This window comes from Camelus dromedarius, chromosome 5 (genome assembly GCF_036321535.1).
Source record: "Camelus dromedarius isolate mCamDro1 chromosome 5, mCamDro1.pat, whole genome shotgun sequence".
Lineage (NCBI taxonomy): Eukaryota > Metazoa > Chordata > Mammalia > Artiodactyla > Camelidae > Camelus > Camelus dromedarius.
This window is the reverse complement of record NC_087440.1, coordinates 8,572,216-8,597,970: the sequence shown is the minus strand read 5'-3', so window position 1 is coordinate 8,597,970 and position 25,755 is coordinate 8,572,216. Positions and strand designations below refer to the sequence as shown.

Below are 25,755 nucleotides of genomic sequence, written 5' to 3'. Positions count from 1 at the left end.
TAGAGGTTTGTCACCACAGTTCTTAAATAGGTTTATAGTAGATCTTTACAGATAACTTCTTAACGCAAGTCTTAGTTTCAACGTTAAAAAAATACCAGGAAGTATAGGGTATTCATTTAATTTTTTCGTGTTTGTAATATGGGATGACTCCATTGTGTTGCATGCTTTCCTGTTTCTTGATTTATATGCAGTATGAATTTAGAACTCTCTGGAGTGGTAAGATATCAGCTGACAGAGACTTCATTTTATAGTTCTTATAGCTTTTGAACGTGACTTAATCCAAACTTTATTTCATTGTATGTTTTATGTTTAATTTAACTGTTTTAGGGACCTCTTCAACCAAAAAGAACAGACGGGGGAAGAGATAAGCTAAGGTTCCATTTCCTTTCCCATTTTTGTTTATGTGTCGTTGTTTTCAAATGTTAGTGTGTGATTTCGGTATTTCGTAGAAGTTCTATACTACTGGTTTTACTTGGCTTTATTAGGGCGAAAATCAGCATTTTGACAGTTCGTTACTATGGTTTTTAGTAAAAATTTTCATGTCACTGTAAACCATGTTATTTTTCATACTATGTAGTCGTGTTTGGTTGTGTTTCTGAGACAAAGCAGGATGAGAGAGAAACCCTTTCACTTTGAAAAGAATCTTAAATTGGATTTTTTAAAAAAACCTTGAAATATTTTACTTTTGTCTACCTCCTGTCATTTAACCTTGGACAAATGACATCTCTTTCCTGTCCATTTGTTTGCCTCCTACAATTCAGAGTAGTTTTCTAAGAACTGGTGAAGTGTTTATGAATTGGTCTGAACAATATTGTTGGGAAAACTAGGAAGGGTAGGGTCTCTCCTTGATCATTGAGAATGCTATATTTTATGTGTTTGGATTCTTCTGTCACTTTTTCCTTTTTATTTGGTGTCTTTTAGTCACTTGCATGTTCTTTCACTAGAGTTGTTTTTTGAAGAAAGAATAAAAATAATTTTGTTTTGGTGAAAAAAGCATCATAGTGTAGATTACACACTGACAAATTTCACTTCGGGGCTCTGTTTCTATAGATAATTGAAAAGTAGCTATACTGATCTTCAAGATTAGAAGACAGCAGTTTACTCCTCTAAACCACAGAATAGTCATCAGATATTCCTAAATAGTTATTTTCACTATAAAATTTAAAATGTGGAATAAAAAACTCGAATCAAGCCAATTAGATTTTTTAGAAATTTCTTGAATTATTTTGTCAAAGCGGAGTTTCGGTACCATGCTTTGCTTAGAGCATAATTATATGTGCCCTTGTTTTGACTTTTCCTCTGGTGGCTAGGACTTCAATAGGAAAAAAAGTCACGGTACTAAAAATGATAGTGAAGTATGTTGTAACTTGACATTAGCATTCTATGCCTGACATCTTACGAAAAGGCATAGGGCTAGAGATAGGAGATCTGGATTTTGGATCTAGCTTTGCTTGCTGTTTATTAGATCTTTGACTTTATTGATGAGTCAAAGGGAACAGCAAATGCATCCTGGGCTTCAGATCTCTCTCAACTGTTTAAGTGTGGAATAGAAAACTTTAGCTTTCTCTAGGCTCTAAATTTAATGGTTTGTATCTTTAGTTAGGTGCTTTTGGTATTAATTGTATTCATCATGATCCAATCCCCAGAAAGAAATGGTATACCCAGAGTATAAATTCCCTCGTGATATACATATTAAAAAAAAAAAACTACGTTTGAGCCATATTTGTTATTCTGGATAATGCTTATTTCCCATCGTAGATATTACTCATAATTTAATAGCTCTCATATGATACTAAAAAATGAAACTTTATTTTACTTCTGACAATGCTCTTTAAATCATCCTGAATAATTTTTCTTTCAGAAACCTGTAATCATTGTTCAGTCAAAGTCCAGAAATGCATTTGAATGCCTTACATCTCTGTTCTTTCTTTCCTGCATCCCATAGTGTATTGGTAACAGCTAGCCCAGGTTTCTACAGGTACTCAATTTATATTATTATGTGAGCAGTGAGCTATAATGTTTAAAAACAAATAGTAAACTGAGCTTACATTTTAAATAGAGATACTGCATTACTGTTTAGTCATTCAGTAAATATTTATTGGTGTCTCATGTTCTTGGCATTGTTCTTGGCCTTCAGTGGAGAAGGCAGTCTGCCTTCATGGAGTGGACATTTTACTAGGGAAACCAGATTATAAGCAGAATAGTTTTAGGTAATGGTTAAGTTCCATGAAGAAAATTAGAGTGTGTGATGGAGAATGAATGAAAGTGGGGCTCAACTATGGAAGGAGTAGTTGGAAAGGACTTCTTTTTAGAGGCAATAATTGATTTGCTGTCAGTGATTAGAAAGAATCAGCCATAGTGATGATCTGGAGGAAGAGAGCTGCAGACAAAGGGACCAGCAAATGCATTAGATTGGGCTTGATTCTGGAGAATCTACAAATGTAAATTAATTGTTTGGCTTGTCTGTTAGGCTTTTTCATAATTACTGAGAGACAATGTAAAAAGAAAGATTATATATAGTATATATAGTAACCAAATGTAATGTGTTGATGGTGTTTAAATCCTGACTCAAGCCAATTGTAGAAAGTGATTTTTGAAACACTTTGGGGGAAGTTTGAATGTGGATGGTTATTAGATGATATCAAGGAATTATTGTTAGTTTTGTTAGGGATGCTAATGGCATTAAGTTTATGTCAGAAAATGCCCATTTTTTAAAGAGATGGAGACTGAAGAATGAGGAAGGGAAAAAAGATGTCTGGTATTTGTCTTAAAATACTTCAGACCAAAAAAAAGGAGGGGATAGATGAGTTAGATGAAGCAAGTGTGGAATAATCCTGGTAGTTGTTGGGTGGGAGTGATGGGTATGTGCATACTAATAATATTGTTCTCTGTTTTTGTGAGGCTTGAAAATGTTCATTTTTAAATAAGTATTTATAATAACATATCATATTTTAGGTGTCTTCTTCCTTTCTCTTCCTCTCAATTTTGATAAAATACAGAATTTTGTTCCTCTTTCTAAACATTCATCATTTGTTCAACAAATTTGAGTAGTGTATTTCAGGCACCTGGTTAGTGCTTGAGTTACAACAAAGAGCAGGACTTTAAGACTTGCCTATGAGGAGTTTATGGTTTGCTGGAGGAATGGAGAGTCCCTCAATATGGACTATGTTGACATGAAACAGAGATTTCTGTGTTTTCCTAAGGGTATACAAGATTAGCATTTTAGTGTTTATATGGTTACTTAAAAAGTATTTTTCTTTTTCTAGAGAATTGAAAGTTTAGGAAATTCTCTCCGGGGCTGTGTGCCAGTCTGCGTCACTGTTGTACTCATTTCCCTTATTCATATGTGCTATAGGGCATCAGAATAAATCACTTATTATCACCATGTTTTGACATCCCAATTTGACTTTAAATTTTTTATTTTGAAATAATTTCAAACTTACAGAAAAGTATGAAAAATGGTACTGAGAACTCTTCGATAACTTTTACTCAGATTCACCAGTTTTTAAAATTTTGTCACATTTGCTTTCTCATTTTCTCTTTTCTGAATCACTTGAAGGTAAATTGCATATTATGCCCATTTTTCTTTAAATATTCACTGTGTATTGTATTCTCTTACATTATCACAGTACAGCTACCAGTTTAAGGAACTCTAACATTGATGATACTGTCTTGTTATCTGTACTCCCTATTTCATTTTTGTCAGTTTGTCCCAGTAATAGTGTTTGCTCCTTTGTAGCATTTTCCCCATAGGATCCAGTTCAGGATTGCAAACTGCATTTAGTTGTCATGTCTCTTTAGTCTCCTTTCATCTGGAATAGTGCCATAGCCTTTCTCTTTCATTGTATGGACATTTTTGAAGAATATAGAGTACATATATTATAGAATATTCCTCAGTTTGGACTTACCTGATGTTTCCTCATAATTCGATTCAGGTTATGCATCCTCAGCCAAGGATGTTGTATCCTTCTCAGGGTGTGATATTGGAGTATGTATCATTGGTCAGCCCCTTATTGGTGATGTTTTTAGTTACCTGGTCATGGTGTTGTCTAGTTTCTTTGCAGGACTGTATAGTTACTGTTTTCCCCTTGTACCTAATAAACAATCTGTGGGGATAACTTTGAGATAGTGCAGTGATCCTGCTTCTAATTAGAGCTTCTGTATCTTTATCATAATTTCCCTTCTGGATTGAGCATCCATTGGTGGTTCTTGACTGTACTGATACTTATTTACATTGATGGTTGCAGAAGGGTTATTCTCTAACTCTCTTTTACCTTATCAACAGACACTCTGTTTTAAGGAAGAAGCATCCTTTTATCTATCTGTTATCAATATAGACTTATGTATTTCTTATACTGTTCAATGGGTTATACTGCATAACTGCCTTTATTTATTTTGATGCTCAGATTTGTCCATTGGGAGCCTTTCTACCCTGACTTCTGTGTCTTTTTGACATATTCTCATAATCCTTCCCCCAACCCCCTCCCCCCCAGTATTTCCTCTCTTTTTGCACAGCAAGATGTTCCAAGTTTAACATATCTTTTCTATCTCAGTCCTGGAATCAGCCATTCTTCAAGGATTCCTCTTAGTGGGGAATCCAGTTTGCTTTTGAGTTATCTATTTATATTTAGAAATAATCTCTTTTTCTGGATCAGAACATCTGAGAAACTAAATTTAAATTAGATTTTGGTAGTGGGTTTATATTTCTGTGATGATTTTGTGAAGTAATTATGTAAGATTTAGCAGCTTATATTTACTATAAAGCAATTCTTTTCTTTTCTTTTTCAGATAAATAAATTCTGATTTTATCTTAATCGTGATCAAATGAAAAAGCAGGGGGAGAAAAGGTTATTTTACTTTATGTTACTTTGTGTGTGGAGGTGTATGTGTTTGGAGAGAGTTTAACCACTTAACTGTTAAAAAAAAGTGACTTTAAGGTTTATATACTTGTCTGTTTTTAACTAAGTCATCAGACATTCTGGTCTGAGGAAATTGTTGCTTTTTAACTAGCTTTTTAGATGAAAATATTTTTATTATAGTATAAAGTAATACTTCATGTAAGAGTGGAAACTCACAGGCACATTATTCTAGGCAGTTACTGTTACACCTTGGTATATTTCACAGCCAATTCTCTCACCTGTGCATAGGTATTTACATTATCTTTTAAACTTAATTTCTAAGTGTTTTTCCAGGCAAAATTTTTGAATGATTTTTATTTGAACCAATTAACATCTGTACGTGGTTTAAAAGTTAGCTCCAAAAGGCTTATAATAAAAAAAACAGCAGTCCTCTATGCTACTCCCCTACCAGTCCCCTAGTTCTGCTTCCTAAGAGGAAACATTTTGCCCTCTTAAAATTTTTTTTATATTTACCCTCATATTTCTAAATAATATGCTTATATGTTGTCTTAGCCACTTTAGATGCCAGTTTACTTTTTAAATTTTTTAAACAATTATTTAATTTTTTAAGATAAAATACATACAAAGGATACTAAATTCAGAGTACAAAGTGGTACAGGGAAAAATAAGTCTCCTTGCCATCCCTGTCTTCCTACCACCCAGTTCTTTTCCCTGGAGATACATTCTCTCTTCTTATTTTATATGTATTTCCCTGGCAGTGATTCTCTAAGTGTGGTCTGTGGACTCTTGGGGGCGGGGGATGGTATTCAAATGTTTCAGATCATCTGTTAGATTGAAACTATTTCATAATGATACTAAGTTCTTCTTTGCTACTTAACTATGTTTACATTTGCACTGATAGTGCAGACACAGTGATGAGTAAAACTGTTGGCCCTGTAGTGCGTATCACAGGGGTGGCAAAAATTGTACTAATAGTCATATTCTTCATCACTATACCTTTGTAGTTGAAAAAAAAAAACTCATTTCATTTAAGAATGTCCTTCATGAAGCAATAAAGCTTGTTAATTTTATTAATCTTGACCCTGGCGTACTGTCTTTTTAATATTTCAATGTACAAAGTGAGAAAAATGTTATAAGGCACTTCTGCTGCATACCAAAGTATGATGCTTGACTTGAAAAATACTTCTGTGATTGAGTTGCGAGCTGAACTAGCAAGCTAGTTGCTTTTATCATGGAACACTATTTTTACTTGAAAGAATGACAAACTATAGTTACTTAAACTTGGATATTTGGACATATTTTCTCAAAAGTAAATGAAATGAGTCTGTCACTTCAGGGAGAATAACTGACAGAATTTATTGCCAAGATAAAATTAAGACTTCTAGGCAAATACTAGAATTTTGGAAAACATGTCTGTCACTATGAGCTAGGCAACTTCTCAGGACCTTGCTGGTAAAATTGATGGTGATATTAACGTGTGTGTGTGTGTGTGTGTGTGTGTGTGTGTTACAGTGAAATGTGTCAGTGTTTGGAAGATGTGTATAACTCTGTGGACCAACTTTTTTCAAATGGTCAGTATATGATATACCAAGTCATTCTGTGAGTAAAAGATCTCCTTAAGTGTGAGATCAATAGATTTTAAATGAAATGGTGTGATTTCAGATGGCAACTAACCTCTACAGAATTACACTTGTTAAGTCTTGGCTTAATATTAAAGAAGGGTAATATCCACACTTACCTGAAAAGTTTATTTAAAATACTTCTTTTTCAACTTCATGTTTGTGTGTGTATTTTTTAAACATTTTTTATTGATTTATAATCATTTTACAATGTTGTGTCAAATTCCAGTGTTCAGCACAATTTTTCAGTTATACGTGAACATATATGTATTCATTGTCACATTTTTTTCTCTGTGAGCTACCATAAGATTTTGTGTATATTTCCCTGTGCAATACAGTATAATCTTGTTTATCTGTTCTACAATTTTGAAATCCCGTCTGTCCCTTCCCACCCTCCTTTTTTTTTTTTTTAATGTTTTTACTGTCAATTTAGTAAGGAAATTTGAGATATAGATATGTGTATAATTTACTGTGTTTAAGTAAAATGTGAATTTTTACTTTTCATAAATATGACAGAATTAGCAGGTGCAAGTTATATTATTGATGTGAAACTGGGCTTTTTCCCCAACTCTTACTGGTAAAATCATATTTAAATATGTGAATAAATACAGTTTTCATATATGTGATAAATAGGTTCACTTTACAAAGCCTTTTCCTACTTTAACAGGTATGTTCTTTATTACAAAGTAGTCTTATTAAAAAAATCATGTGATAGAAGATTTTTATTACAGAACATCTGCAGAATGTGATTTATTATCATGGATTTGATTGTATTTTCTATAAAATCACATTTCTTTAAAGACCTACATATAGGAATGGATAAAACTGCCATTTTATTTTCAGAGCTATCTTTCTGCCTGTCATTCCTCTGATATGCCTTTATCCTTATTCTCCACTTGAGGAAATCTTGCTTTTAAAGACTAGCTCTTAAAGGTCTGTGGTTTCTCCTGCAGAATCAGTAGTGTTCCCTTTTGTCTCTCCATAGTATTTGGTCCTTTTCTTATCTTGTAGCAATTATCTAATTTTACTAGAACTTTAACATTCTCCCACTATGGAAGCTAAGTTCTGAAAATCTATGCTAAAGAGAAGAAATTGTGGTTGAGTAACATAAAATCATAAGTAAATCATGGGAACTGAAGTCATGAGAGCTCTCAAAACTATACATTTAGTTTAGAAGAAAGAGACCAAAGCCAACAACTTATGTAGAAATGAAAATCCAGGTGTTTTGTTGCAGACCTTAGGTAAGTCACGTAACTTCTGTAGTCCAGTTCCCTGGATGTAGTAGTTTTTAGGATAAAATGAAAAAAAAAGTGTGGCACACAGTTCCTTAAAGACCTTACCTAATCTAGCCCTTGTCCAGCTCTGATCCCATTGTGTGCCATCTTCCTTTCCTCCCACTCCTCTTCTTTCTGTTCTTTGCACATGTTAGGCCTTTTCCTGCCACATGATCTTTTCTTACTGTTTCCTCTGCTAAGAATACTTTTCCTCCAGAACTGTGTGGCTTGGCTGACTGGTGGCTGGTTCCTTCTCATCATTCAGGTCTTTAGCTTCTTAGCAAGGAGGCTGTTGATGGTCAGTCTTTACTGTTTGTTTTATTTCCTTAATAACACATATTTCTTTCTAAAATTATCTTAATTGTTTGTCTACTTTTGTCTTGTTTGTCCTCATTTGTGTGCAATTTCCACAAGAGCAAAGACTTTATATAGTCTCTTCACTGTTGATCCCAGTGCCTAGAATGGTGCCCAGCCTATAATGAGCTCTCAATAAATATTTATTGAACGACAACAGTACACAAGTAAGTGGTAGCTAATGTATTATCAGTGATATTGTATCTTCTAAAATATTTATAAACTACTGTAAAATTTATTTCTGTTACTGGGGTATCATTTCCAGTTCGTGATCTGATCCCTGATGTTTGGGATGGCAAAAGTTTGGAAAACCTAACTTGTATTTATCCTGCTAGAACTGAGTTGATCTGTTTGAAACTCTCTTCCTAGACGTGGATTTACTTATTTTATTCAGTGTGAGTGAATATTTCTTCACATAAATAGCAGTTCTGGGTAGCAATTCTAAGGCCTAGACTTACTTTTCAGTCATCTTCCTTTATCTTAAGCTTCAATTTAAAATATTTTTTCTTTTCTCTCCCATCATCCTTGTTAATCCTCAGTTGCCTCTTTTTCAGTTGCCACTTTCTTCCCCAACAGGAAGAACTCATAGTTTATGTATACTGTAACCAAAATTCTGAAGATTGCCCAAAAAGTATATAGTAAATGTTTGTAGGCTGCACTTAACATGTATGGGAATCCACATTAGGATTAGGGTTAGTATATTTATCTAGAATATGAAATTCTTTGAAACAGGTTTTTAAAGTTTTAACTTTTTAAAGTTATCACCTTGCACAGTGACTGGTACCAGAAAAACTGAAAAAGGTTTGTTGAATAAAGTGGCTGACATTAGGCTTACCAAATAATTTCCCCAAACCAGTATCCTAGAATTGTTTAATAGCTTGCTATTTTTATTTCTTGCCACAAGAATTTTCACTTGCTGTCTGAATACACAGATTCAAGGAAGACAAAACTGTCATTTAGTCCGAATAACCTTGGAAATCCCTAAAGTTGCCCATAAAATACAAAATACAGACATACAGTCTCTCAAAGTCCAACACATCCTGTTTTTCCTTCAGTATTGGAACAAATCATGTTTCATTGTTAAACACCAGATGAAGTAGTAGGCTGTGTTTATGGTCCATATTGTGGGAAAAATAAATTTCTCTAAACATTAGAATCTGACAGAACAGCAAGATGCTCATATCACAAGAGGCACGTGGAAAGTGAGACCAACTAGAAAATAGTAAAATGTTACCTTTTTGTCTTCATTCTGGGCATATAATCATTGAACATTGACTAGCAAACATAATCTACATGGTCTAAATTATTTTTTTCTTGACTTCATGTAGTTGAATTCATATTATAAGTGTATTCTCTATCCAGAGGTATTCCCCTGACCCAATATTCAGTATGACTTACCTTCAGTCATTAAAATATCGGTAACTCTTCCTGGCTTTTCTCTTATGACTCTTTTCTCATTCTTTAGAACATACTCTTTAATGAATATTTTCCAATTTTATATTTTGATCTAAATCACATAGGTAGAGGAAAAACAACTTTTATGTAAATAAACTTGTTGGACTTCATTCAAGGAAAAATTGTTCCCTTGGACACTTCTGCTCAATACATTAGATCTTACATTCTCAGGGCACCTGCTATCTTTTCTAATCTAGTTTTCTGTCTTATTTTTATTTTGTTACACCAACCTTTGCTTTGGGGCTTTAACAACTCAGGGTTTTGGTTTGATCTGCAAGAGGAATTTGAGGTTCTCTTGAATAACACTAGCTTAAGGAGGGTGTACCTGCAAAATTGAAGGACTGCCCCCCAAAAAAGCGAGAGTGAGAAGGAATTCCTGTAGAAGAGCTTACGGATTTTTTTGCCAGGATGATTTTAAAAACCTAGCTGACTTCCTATTTAAAACAATAATAAAAGTCAGGATGTGCATACATTATTTGGTTTAAAATTTACAACCTTTTGAAGTAGATAGTTCCATTTTTCAAAGAAGGAAATTTAGGCACAGAATGGTTAGTAACTTGCTGAAGACTCACAGCAATGATAGGGTAGAAAGAATTTAACATCAGTAGGTTTTGTGTCACCTGAGAAAGGAATTCTAAATTCAGGGTCTTAACCAGTATTTCCATAATGCCTTTAAGGAAAACAATAAACTGTGTTTATATCTCCACTGGGCGTGGGCTTTGTCAACAGAGAGGGAAAGATGGTGATATTTTATTTGGGTGATGTGATTAGGAGGGACTTAATTTTTCTTTGCTTTTTTTGGTGTATTCCAGATTTTCTATAGTGAACATATTTTTAAAATTAATTGAGGTATAATTTATATACAATATAAGGCACACATTTTGCTGTACAATTCAGTGACAGTTTTGGCAAATGCATATATCCATGTAACCAACACCTGAATCAAGACATAAAACATTCTGTCACCCTGGAAAGTTCTTTCTTGCTCCTTTGCCATAAGTTATTGCCATCTCCTGTCCCAGACAACCACCTATCTGATTTTTAAATTTTTTTCACTTTTGTATTATTTATTTAAAATGCTTTTTAATTGAAGTATAGTCAATTTACAATGTTTTATTTTAATTTCTGGTGTACAACATAGTGACTCATTTATACATTTATGTATTCCTTTTCATATTTTTCATTATAGGTAATTACAAGGTATTGAATATAATTCCTTGTGCTATACAGTAGAACATTATTGTTCATCTATTTTATATATAGTAGTTAGTATTACAAATCCCAAACTCCCAATTTATCCGTTCCCACCCTCTTCCTCCCTGGTAACCATAAGTTTGTTTTCTATGCCTGTAAGTCTGCCTCTGTTTTGTAAGTTCATTTATGTCCTTTTTTTTTTTAAGAGTCTGCATAAAAAGTGATATGGTATTTTTCTTTCTCTTTCTGGCTTACTTCACTTAGTCTGAAGGTCTCCAGGTGCATCCATGTAGCTGCGAATGGCATTATTTTATTCTTTGTTATGGCTGCATAGTATTCTGTTATATACCACAACTTCTTTATCTAGTCATCTGTTGATGGACGTTTATGCTGCTTCTATGTCTTGGCTGTTGTAAATAGTGCTGCTGTGAACATTGGGGAGCATGTATCTTTTCAAATTAGAGTTATTTTCCTAATATATGCCTAGGAGTGGGATTGCTGGATCATAGGGTGGTATGATTTTTGACATTATGGATTAGTTTTGTTCTAAGATCCTCATATAGTTATGAATCAAATTGTGTTACTTTTTTGTGTCTGGCTTCTTTTGCTCATCAGCTGTTTTCTCTCTAGCATTTTACTGTGAAAAATTTCAAACATACAAAAATTGAAAGAATTGAACAGTGAACGTCCATTTCCCTATTACCTAGGTTCTGCAATTAACAGTTTGCTATTTTTGCTTTATCACATATCATTCCATCTATGTATTCACCTAATCGCCCATTAATCAAGCTTATTGTTATGTGTGGTGTTTTGTTTTTGTATTTTAAATTAAGTTACAGACATCAGTGCATTTTATCTCTAAACAAATTCAGCTTCCATGTCATTAACTAGAGTTGAATATTTGTTTTTATTTCTTTGTTTTTTAAGTAAAATTTACATATAATGAAATGTAAATGTTCTTGTTGTCTATTTGTCCCATCTATTCTCTGGTCTTTCCACTCCCACCTCCCTCTTCTCTTGCTCCTTTTAGGCTTGAGTTTTTTAGTTTTGTTTTGTTTTTGCATTATGTTTTATTTCCATTGCTGGCTTATTAGCTATACTTACCTGTTATATTTTTTTTCTATTATGGTTGCTCTAGGGTTTACACTATGCATCTTTAACTTTTCACAATCTGCCTTCAAGGAATAATAGAGTATTTCATGTATAATATAAGAAACTTACAACAGTCTTGCTTTTATTTTCTCCCCTCATGTGCTTTGTGTTATTATTGCTATACATTTTACTTTTACATGTTACTGGTTTTGGGGGATTTCTTTCTTCAAATTTAGGGTTATAGCTAGAGAATAATCCTTGTGAGGGTATCTCCATGAGGGAAGATGCTAGTAGAATTCACTTTATTCCATTCTGCTTTTACAAAAGTGACCAGATGGTGATGATTTATGAAAAACTCTTTAAACTTTGATAAATTCAGACCAGAAAACTTTGATATTTGAGTCTGAAAAAAGATGATTATGTCATGTATTCTTTTTATAGAGCTAGACCAAAATTAGAACTTAGAGCATTTGTAAGTGAATGTCTCTGAATATTATTCAGTTATTGACTCTAGGCAAATTATTCCATGAAAAACATTTTTTAAGATTCCTCCCCTGTGATTTTAATCTGTATATGAGATAAATTTAGTTGTACTTTATATTTATTAAAGTTTTTGTTTTTAAATGATTTTGCTAATCTCATTCTAAGCTTTTATTTTCTGGTCCTGATTTTGTCATTCAGTTTATATGTAATCCTTTTTCAGCTTTGTGTCACTTGAGACTATGGTGAACATTCCATTTATACCTTCATGTGAAATCATGGTTAAAAACAGATTTTGGAATGCATGTTGTAGGCTGATTTTTAGTTATACACTTCGTTTATATTGCTGATTACTTATACATTTCTAGACAAGTTTGGGAATTGATCTTTATTCTGTTTTAACTTTCACGTGTGTTATAGCTTGTAGTTCTTCTCTCCCTACTCTGAAGGGTAATGAAGTTGAGACTGTTTTGCCTGGTGAGAGTGCTAGGGAGCTTAGTGTTATTGCTGGGGATTAAGGGAGAACATAGGGCTTTAGTTCTTACAGATTCCTCCCTCTGTTATTAAATTGAAACAAATTCTAGGGGAAATCTTGTAATTCTGTGGACCTTTATCTAGTCTTTCATATGCTGAAAAGTATCCCTAGAAGTCGTCTTATTTTTCCCTTTTCTTTTTAACAGTGGTTCTAGACAAATAGTTGTTTGAAGTGGAGGCATCTTTGAAGATTTTGTGTTGTCTATCAGAAGAGCATATGATGTCTTTCAGAAAAATGATTTTGTAAATTTTGTAGATATGCTTCATCATTAAATATGTGGTTCATTCTGAGAACCTTTGCCATGGAAAATAGAATAATCAAGTCTCATTTCCTCCCATTTCACTGTTTTTCCCTTTATGCTTCCTAGAAAACCTTACTTGATACACCCTGCCCTTCAGAATTGAATTAGGTATTAATTAAATTTGTTTCAGTGCAAACTTCTTTGATAACACTGTATTTTAGGTACCTACTGATAGGTTTCCCTACCTGCTCAACTGTAACTTAAGGACAGGTCTCTGTCTTATTCATCTTTGTATTTACGATATTTGTGGCAGTCTAACACATTTAAGATACTCAGGAAATGTTTATTGCATGATGTATTCATTTGCTAGGGCTTCCATAACAAAATACTGCATAGTGGGTGGCTTAAACAGCAAAAATCTGTTTTCTCACAGTTATGGAAACTCCTGAGGTCTCTCTGTCCTTGATTTGCAGATGACTGCCTTCCTACTGTATCCTCACATGTTTTTTTTTCTCTGACTCTGTATCCAGATTCTTCTTATAAAGGACACCAGTCACATTGGATTAGGGCCCCCTCGTGACCTTATTTAACCTTAATTACCTCTTTAAAGGCCCTATATGTAGTCACCTTCTGAGGTACTGGGGGTTAAGATTTCAACATTTGAATGTTGAGGGGACACAGTTCCGTCCATAATACGTGAATACTTTGATTTGGTATATATTCAGCTGAAGGTGATTTGTTATGATCTAACACCATACCAAGGTTATGAAAGTTGGTAACAATGATTTCCTAGTTTGTGTAAGAACAAATTGTTTAATTTTGGTGTTTTAATTCCCACTTGGGTAATTGTAGTACATATTTAATGACCTAAGAACCTGTAGCCTATGGTTTGAAGTACTACCTAGCCATTCTTGTTTAGTAAGTTTCTTTCCTTTATTCTTTAGAAAGGTCACTAAAAAATTGATAAAATATATACTCACATACACATTTGGGCATGTAAGCTTTGTAGACATATTGGCTGTTAATGCATGATTGCTGAACATTTTAACCCAAGTAAATCATGTTTATTTGTAAATTCCCAGTGGTAATTTGGAAAGGTTGATACCATTTAATAACTTCTCTGTGGAAATTCCGTGAATTATATGTAATTTCCCAATGTATACAGATACATGCCTTGCTGTCCCAGTGGAGCTTCCAGATGGTTTTAGGCCCTTTCTTTTCCCTTGATAGTGCCAACTTTAATTTCCCACTCCCTCCTCCCTTAGTAGTTCAGTGTAAGATTTGGGGTGATATTATTGTCAGCAGTGAGGGAATGGTGAGATTGGAGAGAAGGGTAAACTCCATTGTCTCTAATTTGTCTCATCCCTTTCCTAGGGATTTGGGAAATTTGCAGATAATGCCCTAGTGTTCTCTTCCCCCTTGAAAAAAAAAATAAAGCTTTTATTTTACAGTAGTTTTTCATTTACAGAAAAGTTGCAAAGATAGTACACAAAATTCCCATAAACTCCTCCCCCCGTTTCCCCTATTGTTAACATCTTACTGTACATCTATTGCAACTAAGAAACCAACTTTGGTATATTACTATTAACTAAACTCCAGGTATTATTTGATTGTAGTCTCCTGTGGTCTCACAGATTTTGGCCTTTGCTTGTTTTTCATGACTTTGTTTTGAAGAGTGCTCATCAGGTGTTTTATAGAATGCCCTCAGCTTGGGTTTGCCTAATGTTTTTCTCATTGGTTTGACTGGGGTTGTGGGTTTCCAGAAGAATTACCACCGAAGTGAAGTGCCCTTGTTAGCAACTGACTTATAATTGATGATTATTAACCTTGATCACCTGGCCAGGGTAGTGTCAGCCAGGTCTCGCCACTATAAAGTTATTCTCCTTTCCCATTAGTCTTTTATTTGGAAGCAAGTTGCTAACGGTGGACAAATTGTTAAGCTCCACCTCGTGGAAGGGATATATCTATGATAATCATTTGGAATTATTTTATTTTATTTTTTTGGAATTCTTCTGTAAGGAAGATTCATCTTTTTTTCCTCTCACATGTTTATTAATTCAATCATTTGCATCAGAGTGGACTAAATGGATATTTATTTCATACTTTGGGTTAGAATTCAATACTGTGTTATTTTGTTGGAACAGTTGTTCTAGCTTTGGCCATTGGGAGCTCTTTCAGGTTGGCTCCAGTGTCCCTTTGATATACCCCTATCCTTTTGGTTTTTTGTGTTCTTTACTATAAGATGCTCTAGGTTCATCTTCTGTTTTTCTTGCCATAGTCCTAGTATCAGCCATTACTCCAAGGAGCCCTGGTTCCTTTTGTTGGAGAATAGTATTAAAAATCAGAATCTGGATGCTAGGTCCTAGTGCCTTTTCCCTTTGACTCTTCAGTTCCTATGCAAAATGTGGAAACTCTGAACCTGGATACTTGGATGGATGTAGCATCACACATTCGTATCATAGCACTTGGTAGTATCTGTGTGTGTTGTCTTTGTCTTCTGCTGTGGAGTTACAAATGCAGCTTTCTAAAAGCACTTCTGAGTGTTTAAAAAAAGGAAGAGCTGGTGATATTCACAGGGTTTTCTGGACTTCCCAGTTTCTTACCTTTAAAAATTCTGTAGTTCAGTCTCTGTCCTCCTACTTACATTTAGCCTTAGATCTTAGAATTGACACCCACGAGGGACCAAAGTTTTTAAATAACAAACCGAAATCCCTCTCTCTCCCCCACCTTTTTTTCCCCCCATTTGGTTACTTTGCTTTATAAATTTCTCAAAAATAAAGAATAAAAATAAGTAAAACATAGGATAGAAATCACTTAAGTTTTCCTTCTTATCAGTTTGAAGAAATTTTGCATATTAGGAATATAGTGTTCAAATTTTGCAGGCATTTTGCATATCTGAAAATTGTATTCTTTTACCATTTTCATGAATTTATATGCAGTTTTTTGTACTATTGACATTGTCATCTTATTTGTACATTTTCAATAAAAATTGAGATAGTGTTGTTAGTCACAACTGTCATGTTAACCTGGTAAACAATTAAAAATTATTAATGATATTATTGTAAATATGTCTAAAACATGCTATATTTTGTTTGTTTTACTGAGAACAGTCTCTTCTGGACGGCTCAGAATCATGACTATGAACATCAGCTTTTATTCTGTGCTTTATTACAGTGTTGCCCTCAGAATCTGTTCACATAAATAATGTTATTTAATCTAGACAAACTGCTGATTTTTTAGTTACTGGGCTCAGTGCCTTTGTCTGTCTTTTAATTGTTGTTAGGTGCTGCCACCAGTATCCTATCTGTTATGCCTGTAATCCAGAGAACTAAGCTTATTAGAATTATATGTAAAATAAATAGTCTCAGTATTAAATTGCATGTGACCTTTCTGACAGTTATTTTGAAACTTCATAGAATCATTTTCCTTTAGGCTCTGTTCCCAAAAGTTGAAGTTGCTGGAAATCTGACTTCCAAAGAAATGAAGTATTTATTACTGCCTCACAGAAAGAAAAAAGGGGTTATTTTAACAGCATGATAAAACCTGAAGAGTATTTTATGCAAGGGAATTATAAGTAACTGAATTATGAAAGATGCAATATTTTAACATGACTGTTTGCTTGGGTGGGAGTATGAGGTTTATGTCTAAGTGTGATACCAGCACAAAAACAACATTTATCCCCAAATGGTGTAGTTCTGTAGTGTTCTGCAGTTTGTGGTTTTAGCTTGCTTGTTGAGCAGTACTCTGAAAAAATGTTGAAACCTTCAAGGTCATATTTTGGTGTTTTGGCTCAAGTTTTTTCACTTCTGAGGATGCAGTCCTTGATTTGGTAAACCACTTCTCCTTCCATCACTTTACCCCACACCCCCTAAAACTGCCCTTTGCCCCCACCGCTGCAAAGCCCCCTTCTCCCTGGTCTCTCTACTTTCCTTCCAGCCTACTCCTGTCAGCACTCCTTAAGTCTGCCTAAACTGTGCTGAGTAGAAACATAATCTCTCACTTCTTAATGATTTGACTCCAGCTTATTTTCTCCCACTGAAAAACAAAAATAAAAACACCTACACCCCAAACATTGGAGTATTTAGATACTGTCATTTCTTACCATGTCTCAGCATTGTTTGAAATGAAGGATTTTCTCTGCCTGCCATCACTTTCTGCACCCTTCATGGTTTGACTTAGATGTCATCTTCTCTGTGAAGCCTTTCAGAGAGACACCACATGTTTCCTCCTTTGTGTTCCATAGGGAATGCTTTTATTCATATCATTGTTCATAGCATTCTGTATTTTGGTTATTTATATTCTTTCAACTATACTAAATTATGAGCTTCTTAAGATAGGACCCTGTATCTTACCTTTATCTTTACCCACAGATCCAGCATACAAAGTAATTATTCTGTAATTAATTGAATAACTGGACATATACTGTATTAGTCAAAAATTGTCAGCTTGACATTTTCAGCCCATCATCATTTGGTTCCACCATATTTTCAATAGTGATTCCTGCTTCTCTCAGGGATGTGTGCTCACTCCTTCGCTGAGATTGTTCTCTTCAAAGTCTTGTGTAAGGCACAGTAATTTTTATTTTTATACTTTTGATTGTGTTTCTCCTTACTTCTTTAGCAGCATTCAACATAGGTAACTGCTTATTCATAAGTAAAAGACCAAGTCACTTAAAATTATTGGCAAAATTCAGTCCAAAATGTTAAATGTGCTTCTAAAGATTTAAGACCTTATTTAGCAGTGTGGTTTAATTTTACATTTAGCTCTTACAAGAATGTTAAGTTTTGATAAGATATTAGGCATAAAAAAATACTGTCTTTGCGTTGGTTTCTATCACTTTAAAAAAAAAGAGAGCGAGAGAGAACTCTCAATTCACCAAGTTCCAGTCTCCAGGGAATCCTGGAGACCACTTGAAGTTCAGTTTTGGAAAGTGGAAGTTTAAATAATAGTAATCTGTAAAAGTAGTTTGTAAATTTGAAGCTTTTTGAAAGTTGTCAGACTGATTACTTGAAAAAATATCAAGAACAGAAGATTGTGAAGGTTTGTTTTCTTTGTACATTTTTTTGACTTCTTATTGACATTTCAGTTAACTAAAAAATAATAGTTGCTATACTTTTATTGGTGAAAGATTTTGTAAAATGTTTTGATGATAGATTATTACTTTCCAGGCATTAAAATTTTTTCAGTAAGTTATGTTCAGAAACAACATGCCCAGGGACTGTAGACTAGTATCAGTAAATAAAAAGCATAATCGGCTCTCAAATTTGACAGTTCCATTCAAATTTGCCAATAATCAGATGCCATCTGTCTATTTCTACCCTACTCTATCATTAAGCTGTCCAGGACTGGTGGTCATTTCTGGTCACTAAGGAATTTTATTGCTTAGTCAAGATTCTTGGAAAAATCATACTAGCATGTATTTGATTTATGCAGTAATCTGTTATTTACAAAGTTGTGTCCTGGTCCAGTGGAAGAATAAAGTATGTGCAGTGATAATTTCTCACTCCTTTAAAAAATCCTTGTACTTTGATTTCAGAAGCGGCAAATGATCAATTTATAAAAAAAGTTCAAAACATGAGGAAATTTGTAGCATAAAAGGTAAAAGCTCCTAACCTAGTGCTGTAAATTTCTACTCTACAATTTTCCCCATGCGCATATAAACATAAGTTGTTTTTACAGAAAGGAATTGTTTAGGCTTATTTGCAACCTGCTTTAAAAAATTATCATTTTATATAGAACCTACCTCATTTTTGAAGGCTACCTAGCAGTTTATTTTATGCATATACCCTAATTATTTTTAAATTGAAGTATAGTTTATTTACAATATTGGTTTCAGCGAGTACAGCATAGTGATTCAATATTTTAATAGATGATACTCCTTTTAAAATTATGGTAAAATAATGGCTATATTTCCTTGTGCTGTACAATGTATCCTTGTAGTGTATTTGTTTCATACATAGTAATTTGTGCCTCTTAATACCCTACCCCTATCTTGCATCTCCCTTCTTCCCTCTCCCCATGGGTAACCACTAGTTTTTTTCTTTATCTGTGAGTCTGCTTCTGTTTTGTTGCACTTATTTATATTTTAGATTGCATATATAAGTGATAACAGGATATGCCCTAATTTTATCTTTGTTGTAAAAATTGATGCTTGATTTAAAAAAGGGAAAAAAATTTTGAGTTCAGAATTTCCCTTTCAGTTCTGTCTTCCTCAGTTATATACGTAACTGTATAGTTATTATTTTAATTAAATGTTGATTATTTGAAAGTTCCAGTGAACAAAATGATGAGATACTGAATGCAAACTATGAATTTTCATTTTTGTATTTATGTATTCAGACTATTTGAAAAAATACAATGTTTTTAAAGGCCTAACATGTCTATGGTGATGTATTTGTGTTTTACATTTTAAAAAATGTATGACTTTCTTCTAATTTATAGCAGACAATTTGGAGTCTATTCATTTAGAAATGAGGTGTCTCTCCAGTTATGAGGATTGTCTTGTAGTTTTTTGCATATAGACCTTTTTTGGTTAATTCTTTCAGATTTTCTCTGTAGAGCATATTTTATTTAATAGATCATTAGCAGTATCTTTATTTCTCATATTTCATGTTATAATATAAATTTCAGAGTCCAGACCACAAATGTTAGACATTTGTGCATTGTACCCTATAATTTGTAGTACTGCCTTCCTAACCAGTTGAAACTGACTGCCAGATACTCTTCAGGCTTCCCAGGCTAGATATATCCTTCATTTTGCCACTGGCCATGATAATAGCACAGTCATGACTAGAGCAGTAGACTCTGTATAATGTGTTGAACTCCGCCCAGTTTGTACTGATAGACCTAAGTAGATGTTAGATGTGTTTTTCTTCGATGACTAATACTTAGAGATTTTAGAGTTCTTTAAACAAGACAAGTAAGAAAATTATTAAGTTCATTGAGTAATAGAAACCTATTATTTGAGATATTTATCTTTTTCCAAAAGTAGAATGTACTAGTATTAGAAATTAGGGAGCGGAAATATCTAGCTCCCCAAACTTTCTAATCCTTCATAGAAAAGTCTAGAATTTTTTGCTTTTATAGGTTTTGTGCCAAAGAAACTTAGTCCTTTATTTCTTTTAAGGTTCCATAGGAATAGTCAATTTTATACCCCTCTTTGTCTCTAAGGATTTTGTTTATTTCTAGTAACAAGGCAAGGTCTTAAACATTATATGCCTTATGTGTGTAACTGCTCCTCTAGGAAAGGAATTAATAATAATAGTTATTATGCCAAGTACTCTGCTAGGTACTCTCATTTAACCCTGAAGGCAACTTTATGAGGTAGATACTATAATTGTCCTAATTTTATAGAGGAGAAACAGTGTTAGCTTAAGTAATACGCCCTAGGTTACACAGCTAGTCAGGAACAGAGTCAAGACTTGAATCCAAATATTTTTAGTACTCAAATAAATAACACTTATCTTTGCTTCATTATTTACTCCTTTTTGTCAATGATCCCACTTAAATGTGGATAATCACCTTCCCTGTTATCACTCAGTATCCTTTGAGCGTTTCATTTTCCTTTATGTTTTCCCATAGTTCCTAGATTTGCTATAGCTTTTTTTTGGTTATTGTTATAATGCCTTCATTTTCTCTTGCTTTCTCAAAAATTTTGTGAGACTTCTTAGTCTTGAAATCTGCCTCTTCGTGATTTGGTTAACTAGTTTTCTACCTTGAGTCATTTGAGGTCAGATTTGTCCTGGGGGGTGGGGCACAAAGATTGTACATTCATAGAGTAAGCCTTAGCTGAGATAATCAACCCATATGAACTGAACTCTAAATGTAAATATGGTGCGATCTGTGTTTCTCAGTTCCCCCTTACCCTTTTAGAGGAAATATGATCCTGGGCAGACCTCTCACAAGGCAACTTTCAGAGTCTGACAGTTATAAACTCTATTGTACTATATCTTCATTGTACCACCTTCATTCCTTTTAATACCATGAGCAGTAATATCGAGAACAACGTGGAATGGAGGATGTCTCTGAATCTTCTCACATGAGTATCCCATGTCCAGTTCCTCTCAAGTCATTATCTCTGTGGATATCTGTTTAGGTTAAGGAGAAATGTGAACATCCCTAGATTTAGGTCTCAGTCCTTTCACTCTCCATATAAATCATTCTTTTTTTTAAAAAATTTTTCTTGGGGAGAGGTAATTAGGTTTGTTTATTTATTTTTTTAATGGAGGTACTGGGGATCGAATCCAGGACCTTGAGCATGCTAAGCAGGCACTTTACCACTGAGCTATATACCCTCCCCCCCATACTTAATTCAGTGACTTTGAAATGCAACCCTAAGACTGATCTGTGACTCTAGTAAATAATAGGGCACTCCTTTTTATATCAGCATAGAGTCATTCAGTGAGACTCCCTGTCCTTCCTTTTTTCTACCCAGAGGGTTTCAAGATTTTACTTTGAAAAGTAAGGAGAAATTCTGAGCTCCTTAACACAGAACTATGAACAGATCTATAGTGCTCTGGAGGACTATGGATAACAGGGAGTGTTTGAAGGTGAAGAGAACTAGAATACTAGTTTCCCTTAATTTATAATTTAAAATTTTTCCATTAATTTTTGCATAATTGACGTAACAATAGTTGTTTCATGTAAGTCCTGTGTGTCTCATTAAATTTGATACTAGGTATTAAATCTTTTCATCTCTATGGTGAGTGGTATATTTTTGTTGTTCTGTAACATTTTCTTTTTTTTTTCTTTTTTTTTTTTTTTTTTTTTGTTCTTGTTCTGTAACGTTTTCTAACTAGCTACTGTTTGTTTAAAGGGAAGTCACTGATTTTGAAGTAGCATTTTGCTAAACATACATATGACTGGCCTGTCTTACTGTTTCCAGTGGCTTTCCTGTTGATCTCATCTGTTGATGTCATCTGAAAAAAATGACCAAAAAACCCTCCTTTTTAAATGTTTATGTCCGTTCTTTTGTTTGAATGACTTAACTGATCTTTCCAGAGCAGTGCTAAATATCAATGAAAACCCTTTTTTTTTCCTTCTTGATTCTAATGAGAACGCCTATAATGTTTCACCATTAACCATCTCCTTTTTTACCCCTGAATTGTGCAGACCAAATAAAACATGTCTGAATCCAGCCAGTTAGTTCTCTGGTTTGAAGATTGATTGATTGATTGATTGTAATATAGTTGATTTGCAATGTTGTGTTAGTTTCTGGTATACAGCAGAGTGACTCAGTTATACATATATATTATTTTTTATATTCTTCTCCATTATCGGTTTATTACAGGTTATTAAATATTGTTCCTTGTGCAATACAATAGGACCTTGTTGTTTATCTGTTTTTTTTAAATAGTTTTATTTTGGGGGGGTAATTAGGTTTCCATTTATTTATTTATCTTTTAATGGAAGTACTGGGGTTTGAACCCAGGACCCTGTGCATGTTAGACACATACTCTGCCGCTGAGCTATACCCTGCCCCTATCTGTTTTATATATAGTAGTTTGTATCTGCTAATTCTAAACTCCTAATTTATCCCTCTCTCACACCCTTTCCCCTTTGGTAACCAAAAGTTTGTCTTCTATGTCTGAGTCTGTTTCTGTTTTGTAAATAAATTCAATGGTATTATTTTTTTTAGAGTCCACATACAAGTGATATCATAACATTTGTCTTTGTCTGATTTACTTCACTTAATGTGATAATCTCTGTGTCCATTCATGTTGCTGCAAATGGCGCTATTTCATTCCTTTTTATGGCTGAGCAATATTCCATTGTATGTATGCTATAGCTTTTTTATCCATTCATCTGTCAGTGGACATTTAGATTGCTTGCATGTCTTGGCTGTTGTAAACAGTGCTGCTATGAAACATTGGAGTGGATGTATCGTTTCAAATTAGAGTTTCCTCTGGATATATGCCCGAGAGTGAGATTGTTGGGTCACATGGCAACTCTATTTTTAGTTTCTTAAGGAATCTCCATACTGTTTTCCATTGTGGCTGCACCAATTTACATTCCCACCAACAGTGTAGGAGAGTTCTCTTTTTGAAGATTATGTTTTAACCTTGGGCCTTGATATCCTTAGAGACATTAAAAGTGCTCTATACAGACTTTCTGAAAGATACAACCACTTTCCTATTTTATACTTACTGTGAATCTAGAAGCTGCATGTAGATCAGGTTATCAATTTTATAGAGAAGAAAATCTCTTCTTTCCCTACTGTTCTCTTTTGTGATTAGTTTCTCTATTTTAATGGCTTGTTGGACTCCCACATGTGAAATAAATGTCTTCTGTGGTTCTAGAGCTTCTGTAACTGAAAAATGGGCCATGGAAAATGTTCAAAAAGTCTTAGACATTATTACATAATTTGATTACTATTCTTATTCTTCATATTCTCCTCTTTCCTATCTTAGTGATTGGTATCATCATATTCTCAGTTATCCAAGCAAGAAACACAGCAGTCATTTTTTACTTTTATTCATTCATTCTTTTACTGATTAATCCAATACAAATAAATATTAATTGCTTACTGTGTGCCAGTCACCTGTTTTAGTGTAAGAGGTCAGGCAGTGAATAGTACAGACACAGTTACTGCCTTGTTGGAACTTGCATTTTAGTGAAAGAACTTGTACAATATATAATAAAAATAACTGACAGTCAACTACTTGATGAAAATCAGGATGTCATATAGAGTGATGGGGAAAAAAGACTTTTAAGTGGAGTGTGTGTTAGTCCAGGTTCTCTGAGTAAGAGATGCCACAAAAGGATTAAATGTGTAGGGATTTTGTGTGTGTGTGTGTGGTAAAATATACATAATATGAAATTTACTACTTTAACCAATTTTTTTTGAAGTGTAGTCGGTTTACAGTGTTGTCTTAATTTCTGGTGTACAGCATAGTGATTCATTTACACATATATATATATATATATATTCCTTTTCATATTCTTATTATAGGCCATTAAAAAGGTATTGAATATAGTTCCCTGTGTTATACAGTAGGACCTTGTTGTTTATCTAGTTTATATATAGTAGTTTGTATCTACTAATCCTGAACTCCCTATTTATTTATTTAAGATTCTACATTTTAGCCTTTTTTTTTCCTTTAAATGCAGTCTAGTTTTATTCACCTTTATAAATGACTCAAGTGATACCAACTCTTTAGCGGAGACAATGTATTTACATGAAGACAATATATTTTCATTTTGACTATGGTAAATTTTTCAAAATCACATAGTAGATTTCACGACTTAAAGCCAAATAATTTATCTAAATTAATATAAAGCTTTGTGTTTGTTTATATTAATCTTATCAAAGCCACCTCAAAATATAATCCCTGTTTGCCACAAATAGCACTAAACTTATCTTTACCCAGCCAAGTACTTCTGCTGAGAATGATTAAATTTGTCAGATTTTACACCATTATAAGCTATTTACTAAAAATTACTAGTCTCTTTTTAGTTATATAGATGATAATGAAATTTCTATGCTCATATTACACCATTACAACATTGTAAAGATAATAAAACTTTGCTTAAAGTGTTAATAAGTTTTTATTTAATTTTTTAAAACTGGTTTATAGATACACACGTGAGTTCCTGATTCTGAGTACTTAGATTATAAATGCTTTCCCCTGTGTATTATGTATTTTCTAAATTACATGCCTTGAAAGATTTCAAGGTGTAAGAATTTGCTATGTCAGGTGAAGAATGAATTTGATTAACCTTCCTTAAAACATTCACAGTTGTTAAAGTGTCCATTAAGTATTTATTGATTTAGATATTGGTACAGTATATTATTAGAACTCTGATCTTTGGATAAATGTATTAACCCAATAGGAGCTTAGGTACTCCTATTCCTGGTTTTCTTTTTTAAAGAAAAAATTCAAATTGTAAGAAAGATAATTTACTGTAACATTAAAAGAATATTTTAGATGTTATACTTAAGGGATTTAGTTAAGTATTTTATTTTGTAATTTTGTTTTATGGAATTACTTTATGAGTTTTCATTGCAATTTTATTTTACCATGATTGTTTCTATTTTGCTTTTTTTTCCCCTTTTTAATCGTTATTTTAAACTGTCGTCAGTTTACAATGTTAGTTTCAGGTGTCCAGCAAAGGGATTCAGTTATACATATACATACGTGTATATTTTTTTCAGATTCTTTTCCATTATAGCTCGTTATAAGATACATTTTAACCATTTTTAAGTATACAGTTTGGCATTAAATACATTCACATTGCTGTACAACCATCACCACCATCCACATCCAGAACTTTTTTATATTTCCCGGCTGACACTCTGAAGTCATATAACTCTCTCATTCCCTTCTCTCCCTAGCTCCTTGCAGCCACCGTTCTACTTTCCGTCTCCATGAATTTGACTACCCTAGGTACCTCATAAAAGTGGAATCACACTGTTTGACCTTTTGTGACTCACTTATTTCGCTTAGCTTAATGTCCTTCAGGGTCCATTCATGTTGTAGCATTTGTCAGAGTTTTCTTATTTTTTAAAGACTTTTTAAGAGCAATTTTAGGTTTACAACAAAATTAAAAGGGGGATGCAGAGATTTCTCATACATTGTCTGCCCCTACATATGCATAGCCTTCCCCATTATCAGCATCAGTCACCAAAATGTTACCTTTTTTTTTTTTTTAA

General features: G+C 33.5%; 1 protein-coding gene across 9 annotated transcripts in view; it reads left to right on the top strand.

Annotated features, from left to right (window-relative positions):
* RNF111 (ring finger protein 111) overlaps positions 1-25,755 on the top strand; it is a 77,124-nt gene that overhangs the window by 1,044 nt on the left and 50,325 nt on the right. The gene's annotated exons all lie outside the window — the stretch shown is intronic.